Source organism: Eleutherodactylus coqui, chromosome 4 (assembly GCF_035609145.1).
Source record: "Eleutherodactylus coqui strain aEleCoq1 chromosome 4, aEleCoq1.hap1, whole genome shotgun sequence".
NCBI lineage: Eukaryota > Metazoa > Chordata > Amphibia > Anura > Eleutherodactylidae > Eleutherodactylus > Eleutherodactylus coqui.
Window position 1 is genome coordinate 285,920,691 of NC_089840.1, and position 14,214 is coordinate 285,934,904.

The window sequence follows — 14,214 nt, forward strand, 5'->3', positions numbered from 1 at the left end:
CCGATTGGACCTGGAACGCCGCCTTGTTGCAGCGGAAGCCAGGCACATAGCAGATCCTTCCCCAGAAGCCTACCTGGACTTAAATAACCTACGGCGGGAATACAAATTACTACTCGCTGAGTATACCAAAAAGAAGCTTCTTTACTCCCGTCACCAGGTCTTTGACCAGGGAAATAAGAACGGTCATTTGTTGGCCTATTTAACAAAGGAGAATCAGACATTGCCGCCAATCACGGTGGTGCGCGATGCTTCGGGGACCCTGGTGGATAATCCCAAACTGATCAATCTAATGTTTGCCCACTTCTATAGTAATCTTTATACTTCAAAACTTAGCTGCTCGGATGAACAGCTAATAGCTTACCTTGGTAATATCTCCATCCCAGCGCTGAGCCAAAGTAGTGCCACTTATTTGGATGGGGACTTGAGTATAGAGGAGGTAATGGACGCTATCAAGTCACTCCCCAATAGGAAATCACCAGGGTTGGATGGACTCCCTGGAAAATGGTATAAAAAGAATGCGGATTTCCTAGCTCCCCGGCTTCTAGCGCTTCTATTCTGCGCAAGGCCATAATTGTCATGATTCCTAAAGCTGGAAAAGATCCTGCAGATTGTGGTTCCTATAGGCCCATGTCGCTCCTTAACAACGACGTTAAAATTTTGGCAAAAATACTGGCGATGCGCATAAACTCCGTTCTTAATGAGATTATACACACTGACCAATCTGGCTTCATGCCTGGCAAAAGTACAGACATGAATCTAAGGCGGCTTTTTGACCATCTGATATATGAACACTAACTGTGGGAAACGCACCCTGGTATTTATAGACCAGGCAAAGGCCTTCGACTCAGTAGAGTGGAGGTACTTGTGGGCAGTGATGCAACGGTTTGGATTTGGGCCAGCATTTACTAGGTGGGTAAAGATCCTATATGACTCCCCAGTAGCCAGTATCAAAACCAATGTCCATGTTTATGCCCAGTTCCCCCTCGGTAGAGGCACACGACAGGGTTGCCCCCTGTCCCCTGCCCTGTTTGCCCTTGCTATAGAGCCCCTTGCAATTCGGGTCCGGACCTCACTGGTAATAAAGGGATTTAAACTTCACAATTATGAAGAGCGCATAGCACTATATGCTGATGACACCCTCCTCTTTCTCCAGGATCCAGAGTCCTCTCTTGATTCTGCACTCGCCATTTTTGACACATTTGGCCTGCATTCTGGTATTCGGGTCAATTGCGATAGACTCTGCGGCAGCTGAGCTCCCTTTGCCCGCTCCACTAAGCTGGACAGCTCAGACAACCTATTTGAGTATAAGAGTGTCGGTGAGGGTTTCTACCTTCTTTGACCTTAATTTAGCTCCCCTCCTTAAATGGGCTGAAGGAATGGCGACGCGTTCGGCCTCTCTCCCGCTCATTCTAGTGGGCAGAGTCAATTTGTTAAAGATGAAGCTACTACCAAAATTTTTGTACATCCTGCATAACTCCCCTGTCCTGGTCCCAACCAGATTCTTTGCTACGCTTCGTGGGATTGTACTGCGTATCCTGTGGAGAGGCTCCACCCCCAGGATTAAATTGGAGACCTTGTGCCCCCCGGTGAGCTGGGGAGGATTAGCCTTACCCCACTTCTACTACTACTATCTGGCCAGCTGGGTGGTGGCTGACTTCATCGGATTACAATCCAGTGGTGGGACTAGAGCGCAGGGTGGCGGGCTCCGCCCTGGGATTGAGGGGTCTGCTGATGCGTGGCCCCTCCTCTCCTATTGCCCCCTTACCTGACCCCATGCTGGTAACACCTAAAATATGGCACAAGGCCTTGCAGCTGACCCCTGTAGTGGAAGTCACATGGTCCCCACATACTCCTTTGTGGGATAATCCACACTTGCCACACCTGCAGCGCTTTACAGAGTCAGCATTCTGGAGAGCTCATGGTATTACTGTACTATCGGACATAGTCAGTGAGGGCATCTTCTGCACTTTCCTCCAGCTTCAGATAATCTACAACCTGCCTGAGCACTCCTATTTCAGGTACTACCAGCTACGACATGTGATCAGGGCTCAGTTTCAGGGCCTGTCCATACCGATGTCCCTGACTCAGTTGGAAGGCTTGGCACAGATGTGCAACCTAGTAAGACCACTGTCCAGTTTCTATGCCCACTTGGTGCAGTGTCTTGCCCCATTGAGGGAGAGGGCGACCCAGAAGTGGGTCATTGACATTCCTGACCTGTTAGCGGAGGAGAGTGAAGACATATTGGCGAGCTCTGGTCCTCCTTTGATTAGTGCTAGAGATAGGCTTATCCAGGTGAGGTTCCTACACCGTATATACACCCCATCCAGGCTACATGTAATGGGTCTGCTCCCCTCAGCGACCTGTCCCCGATGCTTAATTGCTGATGGGACCATCATGCACATGTTCTGGGACTGTGGTGTCATTCGAGACTACTGGGAGGACATTCTTGTATTTATGGAATCTCACCTGGGGGCCCCGAGGATCATGCACCCTGGGGTGTGCCTCTTTGGGCTTGTTGGAGACCTAACAATGGCAGCTGCAACCCGCACCTTATATAAGCTACTGTTTTTCTATGCTAAGAAGGCGATTTTGTTAAATTGGAAGCACCCTGGTAGGCCGGCCAGAAACGCATGGATCCAGGTGGTGAACTCTGTGCTTCCAATGTATAAACTGACTTATATGGCCAGGGGATGTCCTGAGAAATTTGAGAAGGTTTGGGGGCACTGGATGAACTGTCCGGCAACAGCAGCAGAGATGCCTGTCTAGATATTGGGAATGGATATGGTGAGGGATACCCGCTTGAACCGATCTACTGTTTAGGCTAATTCTATTTTTTCTTTAAGAGTCGCGCAGGGTTGTTGTTTAAGGTTGTTGTTCTATCTATTTTTTTGCCCCTTTTTTGGTTGTTTTGTTTTGTTTTTTCCTTCCTCCTTTTTCTCCTGGTGTCTTGGGGCTCCGGACTAGGAGCCCTCCCTGGTTTAGGTTTGTTCCATTATGAGTAGTTGATAAATGTGAAAATGAACAGCCAAGTATTATGTTTTATGAGAAATGCACACAAATATGCGAGACACTCAGTGTTTTCACTTTTGTCTTTTTTTTTTAGTTCTCATGTACTGTAATGTATCAGCAAGGTGTGCATTATTTATGATGTCTGCTGTTACTGTATATTTGTCTTTTGGCTAAATAAACGTTCCTTTAAAAAAAAAAAAAAAAGAATGCATCATCTTACTAGTGCTGTCATCTCCGGCGCGTCTTGTTGCAGGTCCTGGCACTCTTCTTCTGCTGTTTTTCTGGCCGCAGATTAAAAATCCCTGCCTCCTGAAGCTCTGCATATGATTGGCTGAGCGCTGTAAACAATCAGAGGCAGTGCTCAGCTGTCATTCAATACTGAGCACTGCCTCCGATTGGTCACAGCGCTTCAGAAGGCGTGCGTTTTCAATCCCGGACCAGAAGAACAGCAGAAGAAGAGTGCTGGGACCTGCAACAAGACGCACCAGAGATGACAGCGCTAGTACGGTTATGTATTCTTATTTTTTATTTTTCTACAGTTATTGATTATTTTTGGAGGGGGCTTACATTTCAAGCCCCCAAATTCGAAAATCCTTGTCGGGGAGAATCCCCTGCCACTGCAGTCACAGCAGTGTCAGAGGATCGCGATCCTCACCAATTGATTTCAATGGGGCTGGCCCTGCCACCGCCGTGGGCCCCATTGAAGACAAGGGGCAAGATCTAAAAAAAAATGGACATGGAGCGATTTTGTTTCAACGCTGCATTTGAAGCCATTGGCTTCATAAATTTGTGATTTCTCGCAGCCTCGCAGCGCTGGGAAATTGTGCGATTCCTTACACAGCGCCTGCGGCCGGACTAAAATACTGGGAGGAAATAATATAATTATCACCATGTAATCCAGGATGAATAGAAACCTATAATGATGACTGATCTGTACCCGTTGCAGAGTGCAGGAACATAGTGATCTGTTATCCACAGGATTAGGATCGGCGTATGACCCTTTGTGCGAGGACAACAGGAGGAGCAGCGGCAGAGCTGCCCACAACGACCTCCAGCAGACTAATGACTTAACTGTCAGAAACCATCCATGAGGGGGCCGACTCCATATGTACTATGGCTGAATAAGGGAATATACAGCTGAAAACCCCGACAACACAGACTCTTCTCTACATGTAGTCTCACCTGAGGGTTCATCTGTAGGGATCTCCTCCTTACACGGCTGATCCCCCCTCACATGTGTCTCTGTAGCATCAATATGGAGCAGATCTTCCTCCAGTTTCACTAGCTGTGAAATGAATATTGTAAAAGTCATCACACAGTTGAAGAAGTCGTGTGGAAGGTTTTATATGGCCAGAAAAGGTCATTAATTAGTATGAGGAGCCGGAATGACATGACAGCAGTAGTGATCTGAGCCAAATAGCTGCAGGACTCCTGTATAACTCCAACCTGTTGCTTCTTTATTCCAACCAGAAGTCTCCAGAACCAGAAAATAGTGATAAGATGCAGAGATCTAATGTCTGCGGTCGGCTGTAATCCTAACATCTCCAGCTTTCTCATTACACAAGTATCAATTGTTACATTCGTGTGGCCGAAAAAGCACCGGGCCAGCATGAATGTGGCCTGTAAGCACGGGTTTAGGGACAACTGGCCCTATACTGCTGGGAGGATGATGTGGCCCTACCAAACAAAGCAGTGCGATCACCTCAAAAAAGGCAGCCCCATGCTGGAACCTTGGCCCTGCTCTCCCTGAAGGAGGACTCTCACCACCAGCAGAACTGACAAAATGCACAAACTCACCACACAAACCTCACACTCTACAGAAGATGGAAAAACTGAATATAAAAAGCGAGGAATTAGTTTGTGCATTGGCCAATGAACTTAAGCTGCAAGCAACGTCAAGGCTCCTCGTGTCTTGCAGTCCCTACTCTAGCAAGACACTAAAACACACATGGACATGACACTGTTGACACACACTGAACACAGAAGAGGACTGCTCACACCACATGTCTGGCTACCTGCACAGACATACAACAGAGGTCACTGTTCACACAAGACTACAACAGGTAGTGCATACAACACAGACTCCACGCAGAGCTCACATGCACACAGATGAAACTCCACAGCAAGTCTAAAAGTATTCTCATATCAGGGGGATAGACAGTCAGCAATCGTGCTGGAATAAGGAACAGTCAGACATCACCCATCTGACACACAAACGAGACATAAGACATTTGGAGGCCGCACCTGACAGGGGAAGGGAAGAGGGGATCTGCATACGATATAGACAAGGACTACAGGTGTCCAAACTATCTTTAGGAAGCAGAGAGACACAACAGACCTACATGCAAACACAGGTCTGAGTGGGCAAGAGACAGTGATATCCAAGCAGTACAAAGACCAGCATCAAATACTGGGAGATGCTGCTTTTTATATGCTGCAGACTAAAGGGGATTGGCTGCTGGAGAACAGCACACCCAGCCAGCTCAATTAACCCCTACCTGTGAAGGTGTGCTCCTGGAACCCAGTAGTACAACAGATCCCAGTAGCACAACCTGACATCAATCATATAATAAGGCTGAACACAAGACCTTCCCAGCCATCCTACAGACCAGAGGGGGGATTTCTTTACCTGATCATCCTGTGGAAGAAGAGAACGGGGACAACTCTCCACTGCTGTTCTCTTACTGGATCTACCTGCAGAAAACACAGACAGCCACTGAATTCATTCTCTACATACAAATAAAAATAGGCCGTGTGGATTTAGTCCTATCTATTACCTGGTGATGGAGAGGGCTGGTGGTCCTCCATCTTGATGTCCTTGTACAGGTCCTTATGTCCTTCTAAATACTCCCACTCCTCCATGGAGAAATAAACAGTGATGTCCTGACACCTTATAGGAACCTGACAACACAATGATACCGTCATCACCCAGACACGTTATACTGCCATAGCGTTACTGTATAATGTCCCAGCATTCCCAGCAGCGTCACCTCTCCAGTCAGCAGCTCAATCATCTTGTTGGTGAGTTCTAGGATCTTCTGCTCATTGATCTCCTCCAGTATCAGGGGGTGAGGTGGAGGCCCTGTGATTGGGCTCTGGGGTCTTCTCCATCCATCAGACATCGGGGCCTGACAGCCATCATTAGAAGTCTTCTTCACTACCGTGTAATCCTGTTTATGGGGAGATACATCCATAAATATCCCTGCAGACATTTTCACCTCCCAGTTGTATTCATCAGTCACTAAGGTTCTGTTCACGTTTGTGTTACCAATTTCCAGAGTTCTTCACATCTCCAACTATATCCATGTGTTATTAAAGGCCATGAAAACCTATTTGCATTAAAAATCAATACACACATATCTTACTAAGTTCATGCAGAAAGAAACGATTCAATTATCTGTGTTTTGCTTTGAGTTTTCATTCTGATGCATTTAGAAAACGTTATACTTTCATTGCCTTTAGTCCTGCCTTGAGATTTCTGGCTGGGAATGTTCTCAGCACTGACCAGCTGGTCTCTCTTATGAAGGAGCACATACTCAGCTCCCCTCCCTCTCCTCTTTCAGAGGTTGTTTAGCCATGCTCACTCAATATCACATAATTCTACCTCTCTGTTTACTATTTAGTTGGGGTGGGATACAATGCTTGTGGTGGAACAGATGGCATTGTAATCAACTACCCTTATATGCTTATCTCTAGATCAAATGATAAGGTGATGGAAGAGGAGCTTCACTTATTGTACTTTGGGCAGGAGGGTGGGAGCAGATGATCTGGATGGAGGTATAACTTGAAGCTTCTGGGCCCCAATGCAAAATCTGCAACTATAATACTTTATTTATGGTACTGGCTTCTCTTCTCTATATAGGGAGCCCTTATGGGCCCCCTAAGGCTCATGGGCCAGGATGGAACCGCATCCCCTATAGTTACGCCAGTGATCTGGATGGAGAGCAGAGCATGACAAAATAAGAGTACTACAAGGTGCAGCATGCTAGGGCATGAGGGCTGGTGAGATGATCAGCATCTCCCCACATTTCTCGAAACAGTCATACAGTCCTGTGTAATAAGGTTTCTCCCTGCAGACATATCACAGGTTTGATTATTCTCTATCACTATGTATGAATTGGAATGCATGTAACAAACAATGACATATAGGCTCTCCATAGACTGCACTCCCCTGTGTGCAAGACTCATATGGACTTACAAATGACAACGTAATGCCTTCTTCCGGTCACTGAAGAAAGCCTCTGAGTGGTCGTTTCTAAGAAATCCCTTACTGTGTAATGTAACCCCACCACAGCTTGCTCATTTCCAAAAAGAAATTATTAAAAACAAAAAAAAAGGAGAGCAAAGGTGAACATATCCATTAACCCCTTAATGCTACAAAGTGTCCATTTGCATCCTGGAGGTTTGAAGTTTGCATGGAGGGTGATTGGGGGGGATGGCATTGCATTATACTGCAGAAGTGTTCAAACCATCGAAAGTTTACATTCCCTATGCTGACTAAATCAGAAATTAAAAAAATATTTTAAAAAAATGTAATTCCTTATTTAAAAAAAAAAAGAAAAGTTAACAAACTGCCCTTTTGCCATATTTATAGTAAAACAGTGCCCTTTTTTGGTTACCCGGTTTCCAAGTGAAAATGGAATAAAAAGCGATCACAAAGTCCTCCACATGTACTCCAACATGATACTAGTAGAAACTATAGGTCGTCCTGCAAAAAACAAGCCCCCGCACAACTATTTCGCCAGAAAAATTAAAAACTTATGGCTGTCCAAAGATGCTGGCAGGAAATAATTAAAAATATACCTTTAGAAAAAATGAAAGTAGTACAGTAAAAAAAAAAAAACTATATAAATTTGGTATCGAAGTTATCGGACCGACCCACGGAATAAAGTTATCATGTTATTTTTTGCTGCAGTGTGTGTAAAAAAGAAGAAACGCTCTCCGAAGATGGCAGAATCATGCATTTTCCCCATTTTACTCCACATTTTTTAATGTTTTTCAGTACATTATATGGTATAATAAATAGTACCATTAAAAAATACAACTCGGCCCAGAAAAGACAACATGCAGACATCGACGTGGATGGATAAATAAAATAAAAGAGGTTAAGATTTTTTTTAAAGTAGGGGAAAAAAACAAAAACAACAAAAAAAGGCCACGTCCGTAAACAGATTTTCTAGGGAGAATTCTACTGATGACCTATCCTCCTAAAGATAGGTCATCAGTAGTATTTTACCCGGGAAAACCCCCATAGTGGACATACACAATATCTATACTTCAGTCCTCCAATGACAGTGGACATACACTCTCCTATATCTGTAGCGGAGATACACTCTCCTATATCTGTAGTGGACATACACGCTCCTATATCTGTAGTGGACATACACGCTCCTATATCTGTAGTGGACATACACGCTCCTATATCTGTAGTGGACATACACTCTCCTATATCTGTAGCGGACATACACGCTCCTATATCTGTAGCGGAGATACACTCTCCTATATCTGTAGTGGACATACACGCTCCTATATCTGTAGCGGACATACACTCTCCTATATCTGTAGTGGACATACACGCTCCTATATCTGTAGTGGACATACACTCTCCTATATCTGTAGTGGACATACACGCTCCTATATCTGTAGTGGACATACACTCTCCTATATCTGTAGTGGACATACACTCTCCTATATCTGTAGTGGACATACACGCTCCTATATCTGTAGTGGACATACACGCTCCTATATCTGTAGTGGACATACACGCTCCTATATCTGTAGTGGACATACACGCTCCTATATCTGTAGTGGACATACACTCTGCTATATCTGTAGCGGACATACACGCTCCTATATCTGTAGCGGACATACACGCTCCTATATCTGTAGTGGACATACACGCTCCTATATCTGTAGTGGACATACACGCTCCTATATCTGTAGTGGACATACACGCTCCTATATCTGTAGTGGACATACACTCTCCTATATCTGTAGCGGACATACACTCTCCTATATCTGTAGCGGACATACACGCTCCTATATCTGTAGTGGACATACACGCTCCTATATCTGTAGTGGACATACACGCTCCTATATCTGTAGTGGACATACACTCTCCTATATCTGTAGTGGACATACACGCTCCTATATCTGTAGTGGACATACACTCTCCTATATCTGTAGTGGACATACACGCTCCTATATCTGTAGTGCACATACACGCTCCTATATCTGTAGTGGACATACACTCTCCTATATCTGTAGTGGACATACACTCTCCTATATCTGTAGTGGACATACACGCTCCTATATCTGTAGTGGACATACACTCTCCTATATCTGTAGTGGACATACACGCTCCTATATCTGTAGCGGACATACACGCTCCTATATCTGTAGCGGACATACACGCTCCTATATCTGTAGCGGACATACACGCTCCTATATCTGTAGCGGACATACACGCTCCTATATCTGTAGCGGACATACACGCTCCTATATCTGTAGCGGACATACACGCTCCTATATCTGTAGCGGACATACACGCTCCTATATCTGTAGCGGACATACACGCTCCTATATCTGTAGCGGACATACACGCTCCTATATCTGTAGCGGACATACACGCTCCTATATCTGTAGCGGACATACACGCTCCTATATCTGTAGCGGACATACACGCTCCTATATCTGTAGCGGACATACACGCTCCTATATCTGTAGCGGACATACACGCTCCTATATCTGTAGCGGACATACACGCTCCTATATCTGTAGCGGACATACACGCTCCTATATCTGTAGCGGACATACACGCTCCTATATCTGTAGCGGACATACACGCTCCTATATCTGTAGCGGACATACACGCTCCTATATCTGTAGCGGACATACACGCTCCTATATCTGTAGCGGACATACACGCTCCTATATCTGTAGCGGACATACACGCTCCTATATCTGTAGCGGACATACACTCTGCTATATCTGTAGCGGACATACACGCTCCTATATCTGTAGTGGACATACACGCTCCTATATCTGTAGTGGACATACACGCTCCTATATCTGTAGTGGACATACACGCTCCTATATCTGTAGCGGACATACACGCTCCTATATCTGTAGCGGACATACACTCTCCTATATCTGTAGCGGACATACACGCTCCTATATCTGTAGCGGACATACACGCTCCTATATCTGTAGCGGACATACACGCTCCTATATCTGTAGTGGACATACACGCTCCTATATCTGTAGTGGACATACACGCTCCTATATCTGTAGTGGACATACACGCTCCTATATCTGTAGCGGACATACACTCTCCTATATCTGTAGTGGACATACACGCTCCTATATCCTTTATATCCTATACAGTCTCCTATATACCTATGGCAGTATATTTCCATTCCTTGTATACTGCTATACATATATATCTTTATATACTCACTTCCTCATACAAGAATGTACAGTGAAACTCTCTGTTTCACAATTCCTAGCAGACTTTAGCAGAGCAAGCAAGATACACGAAACCACAGCCTTAGGGTGCGGGCAGACGAGCGTAGGCGTATTTATGTTCGCACGAGCGCAACGTATAATCGCCCGAGCGATCGTTTTTCACCGATCACGACCAGAGCTAGAAAGCGTATTTTCGTTTGTTCCTACTTTGCAAACGGTCTTTTCGGCGATCGAATATGCGTTGGCGCGTATTTCGGTCGCATATGTTCCGGTTTTTTTCGAATTGCCGTTTTTACGCGCCGTAAAATCGCCCATGTGAACGAATACATTCGAAACCATTGCCTCAGATGGTCACGTATATACGTTTGGTCGCAAAAACGCGCCGTTTATGCGCTCGTCTGCCCGCACCCTCAACGCCGCAGCCTTCAGCATTGCACTTGTCAGCATAAATGGGTTCAGTAAAAAACACAAGCTAATAACCTTTTGCGATACAAGTTGTAACCTCCAGTCATATTTGACCATCCACATGTGGTACACGGGCGTCATTTGACAAGAACTCACTCATCCCGCCTTTGCCCCCTCCATCGAGGTCTTCCAAGATGTCTCTCATTTCCTGTCTGATACCACGGGATGGACCACGCCGAAAACAACAGATGACCAGATGCAGGAAGAACCTTAAAAAGCTCATCCAATTATCTATCCATACGTCTTATCTATGCAATTGTTGGCATGCCCATAAAGGGCAGACATGTAGAATGCTATAAAAGAGGCTACGTGCCCACTAATAAAGCAGAAGTGAGGACGTTTTCATATGCTGAACTTGTGTCAGTGTGATCTCTTCTTTGTGCGCACAAAACCTTTTAACATTAATTTGGAAGGGTGCAAACATTCCCATTGATCATGCCGTGGACCCCAAAAGGTCATCCAAGACCGCTCTTTAAGGGGTTAAGTTTTTGTTGACATTTGTGTTCATCAATTCCTTTGTTCCATCATAGAAGCAGAAGAACAAAACTGACAAGAGTGTCGGATCCGTCATATGACAGACCTCAGTGGTGCCTGACAGACCCCATTATCTTATATTAGGGGTCCATCGTCTTGCCTGAAAAACAGCGCAACGGGTTACGTTTTTTCTGTCCTTCATGTATCTACAGTAAATCCTCAGCCGTAGATGTGACCAAAGACTGACAGAGATAAGAATGATGGAACGTGACGTCATCCCCAGAATCTCTCACCTCTCCTGTAAGCTGGAAGAGTATCTCTAGGGTGAGGGTGAATATACTCTCCGCCATCTTGTCCCGGTTCCTATCCATCCTTGTCGGGTCAATCAGGATAATTATCTGATATAGAAGATATCAGCCGAGGATCCTGAATGGGAAGAAGACGAGACATTGTAACATCATACAAACCCCTGTAATAGTACAATTACTGGAGAGAATAACCTGTAGGCCTTTTGTTCTCTCTTTATGCCGGTTGGATCAGGAGGTGAATAGTTTGTCAGGGCCGTTCCTCCATGTTGGGGGCCACAGCATGTCACATCTCCTCAAGAGCAGATCAGGGGCCACAACGGTGATGTCAGTATAAAGCAGTAAATCTAGAGGTCAGACAGCGACTTCCCAAGTCCTCTCACCTGGCATCACAAGAGTTAATAAATACGGATCATCTTGGAGCTTCAGCAATAAAGGGAAGTCAAGGTGGGACACCAACTGTCTGTATAGATTCCGCATATAACACATGTGGATTCTGCCGCAGATTAGTCACGATTAGTCACAGACTTTGCAGTACATATAAAAAGAAGAAGGTCTGGCAGCACTTCAGGATGCAATGAAATCAAGAGGTGTTTATTCTCCCATCACCCACAGACAGCAACGTTTCGGCTTTGGCAAGCCTTCCTCATGCATGAGGAAGGCTTGCCAAAGCCGAAACGTCGCTGTCTGTGGTGATGGGAGAATAAACACCTCTTGATTTCATTGCATCCTGAAGTGCTGCCAGACCTTCTTTATTTATATGGACTTTTGGCTTTGGGGATCTTCTGGTTTGAATCCCCTGACTGGTGATTGCACGCAGGTCTGACCCTTATTGGGATAACTACTGTGCTGCTGATTCAACTACTCTGACATACTTTGTAGTACAATCAGTATAAACCCCCTGTGGATAATCCTTCCTGCGTGGCTGCGTCTTTATTGGGATTGTCCAGGTTTAGAGAAACATGGCTGCTTCCCTCCAATAACAGAGCCGCGCCGGCCCGTGGGTTGTGTCTGGTATGGTGGCTCAGGTTTATTGCAGTGAATGAAATATAAGCGCAATACCAAACACAACCAAGACTCATTAGGGGCAGCAGCAGGATGGTAAGAGCGTGCGGAGACCAGTTGTGGCTATAAGAAGTCTTCACGGTGGTCTACGAATAGATAGAGAAGAAATAAGAACGACTCCAATCAGCGGAGACGTCACCTGTGACAGCTTGAGGTAACTGTACTGTATTCATGATCACTGGAGGTAACTGCACTGTAATCAATATCACTATGTAGTTCTGGTATCTGACTATTATGTAGTGTCTACTAGCATCACTTAGGGCTTCTTACACTGGTGAGGGTCAATCACGGCCCAATATCGCCCTTGCCTCCATTTGAAAGCCCTGTGGATGCGAGGCGTTTTCATGTGACAACAGCCTCCTATCGCTCCGGGGATGAAGGGATCCTCTGCTGCGGCGGTCACAGCTGTGGAAGAGGATCGCAAAGTTCTCCCGGCGCTTTCAATGGGGCCGGCGGTGCGAGATCTCGTAGATAGATAGGACGTCCCGCCATGTGCTTCCCGCATAGCCATGCCAAAAACATGGTGAATGTGTATGAACCCAATCAAAATAAGAGAAGAGAAGGATGGGATCCCGATAGTCAGAATAGTTTTATCGGACAGTTAGGCCTCATGTCCACGGGGAAAATCAGGCCCGCTACGGATTCTCCATGGAGAAAATGGAGAATGGTCCAGATTTTTTCATGCTGCATTTTTTTTTAAAATCACTTTTATTGACCATCCGCGGGTATTTATCTACCCGCGGGTGGTCAATGCATCCCTATGGGGTGCAGATCCGTGGGCAGGAGAAGAGTTAAAATCCGCTGCGGATTTTAATTCTTCTTTTGCCCGTGGACATGAGGCCTTAGTAGGGCGCTGCCAATCCGATAACCGTCACCATAGAAATGCTCAATTGTAAAAAGGAGAAATGCAAGGGAATTAACCCAATTTTTTCTTTATTAATTAATTGATAGCACAATAATGTGCCGCAGCCCCTTCATCAGGAATGGCTGGACAGAATAACCCCGCGGCGTCCGATTCTGCTGCGTATTACTGACTGCAAGCGGCCGCTGAGGAGGATAAGCCGCGCAAATACAGACAGGAGGTGAAACATGGCGGCCGGGGGGATTCCCGTATTTACTTGTCGGCGATGCGCTCAGACCCGGAAGAACGAGCCCTTATAATGAGGAGAAGCTGACCGCTACCCTGTGGCGGCGGCTCCCGTCCAGCGCTGCAGCCTCAGTGCGGCCGCATGGAGCCGGGAGAAGCGGCCGGCGGTCATGTGCCGCACATTGTGTCCGTGAGCGCTGAGCCCCTCACAGCGGCCATAGAAGAATCCCCCCTGAAGCCTGTGAGGGGGAGCGCCACGGGGCCGGCCGCCGCTTCTTCCGGGCTCCGTGCGGCAGACATCAGGGGGCGGAGCCGGACGGGAGCCGCCGGGAGAACATTCAA

The 14,214-nt window shown here is 46.1% G+C and overlaps 1 protein-coding gene and 1 pseudogene across 1 annotated transcript in view; both read right to left on the bottom strand.

The window, feature by feature from the left end:
- The window catches only part of LOC136626742 (zinc finger protein 420-like), a 167,134-nt gene that overhangs the window by 116,374 nt on the left and 36,546 nt on the right, over positions 1–14,214 (bottom strand). The window lies entirely within an intron of this gene.
- LOC136626743 (zinc finger protein 585A-like) overlaps positions 1–14,214 on the bottom strand; it is a 50,633-nt pseudogene that overhangs the window by 2,521 nt on the left and 33,898 nt on the right.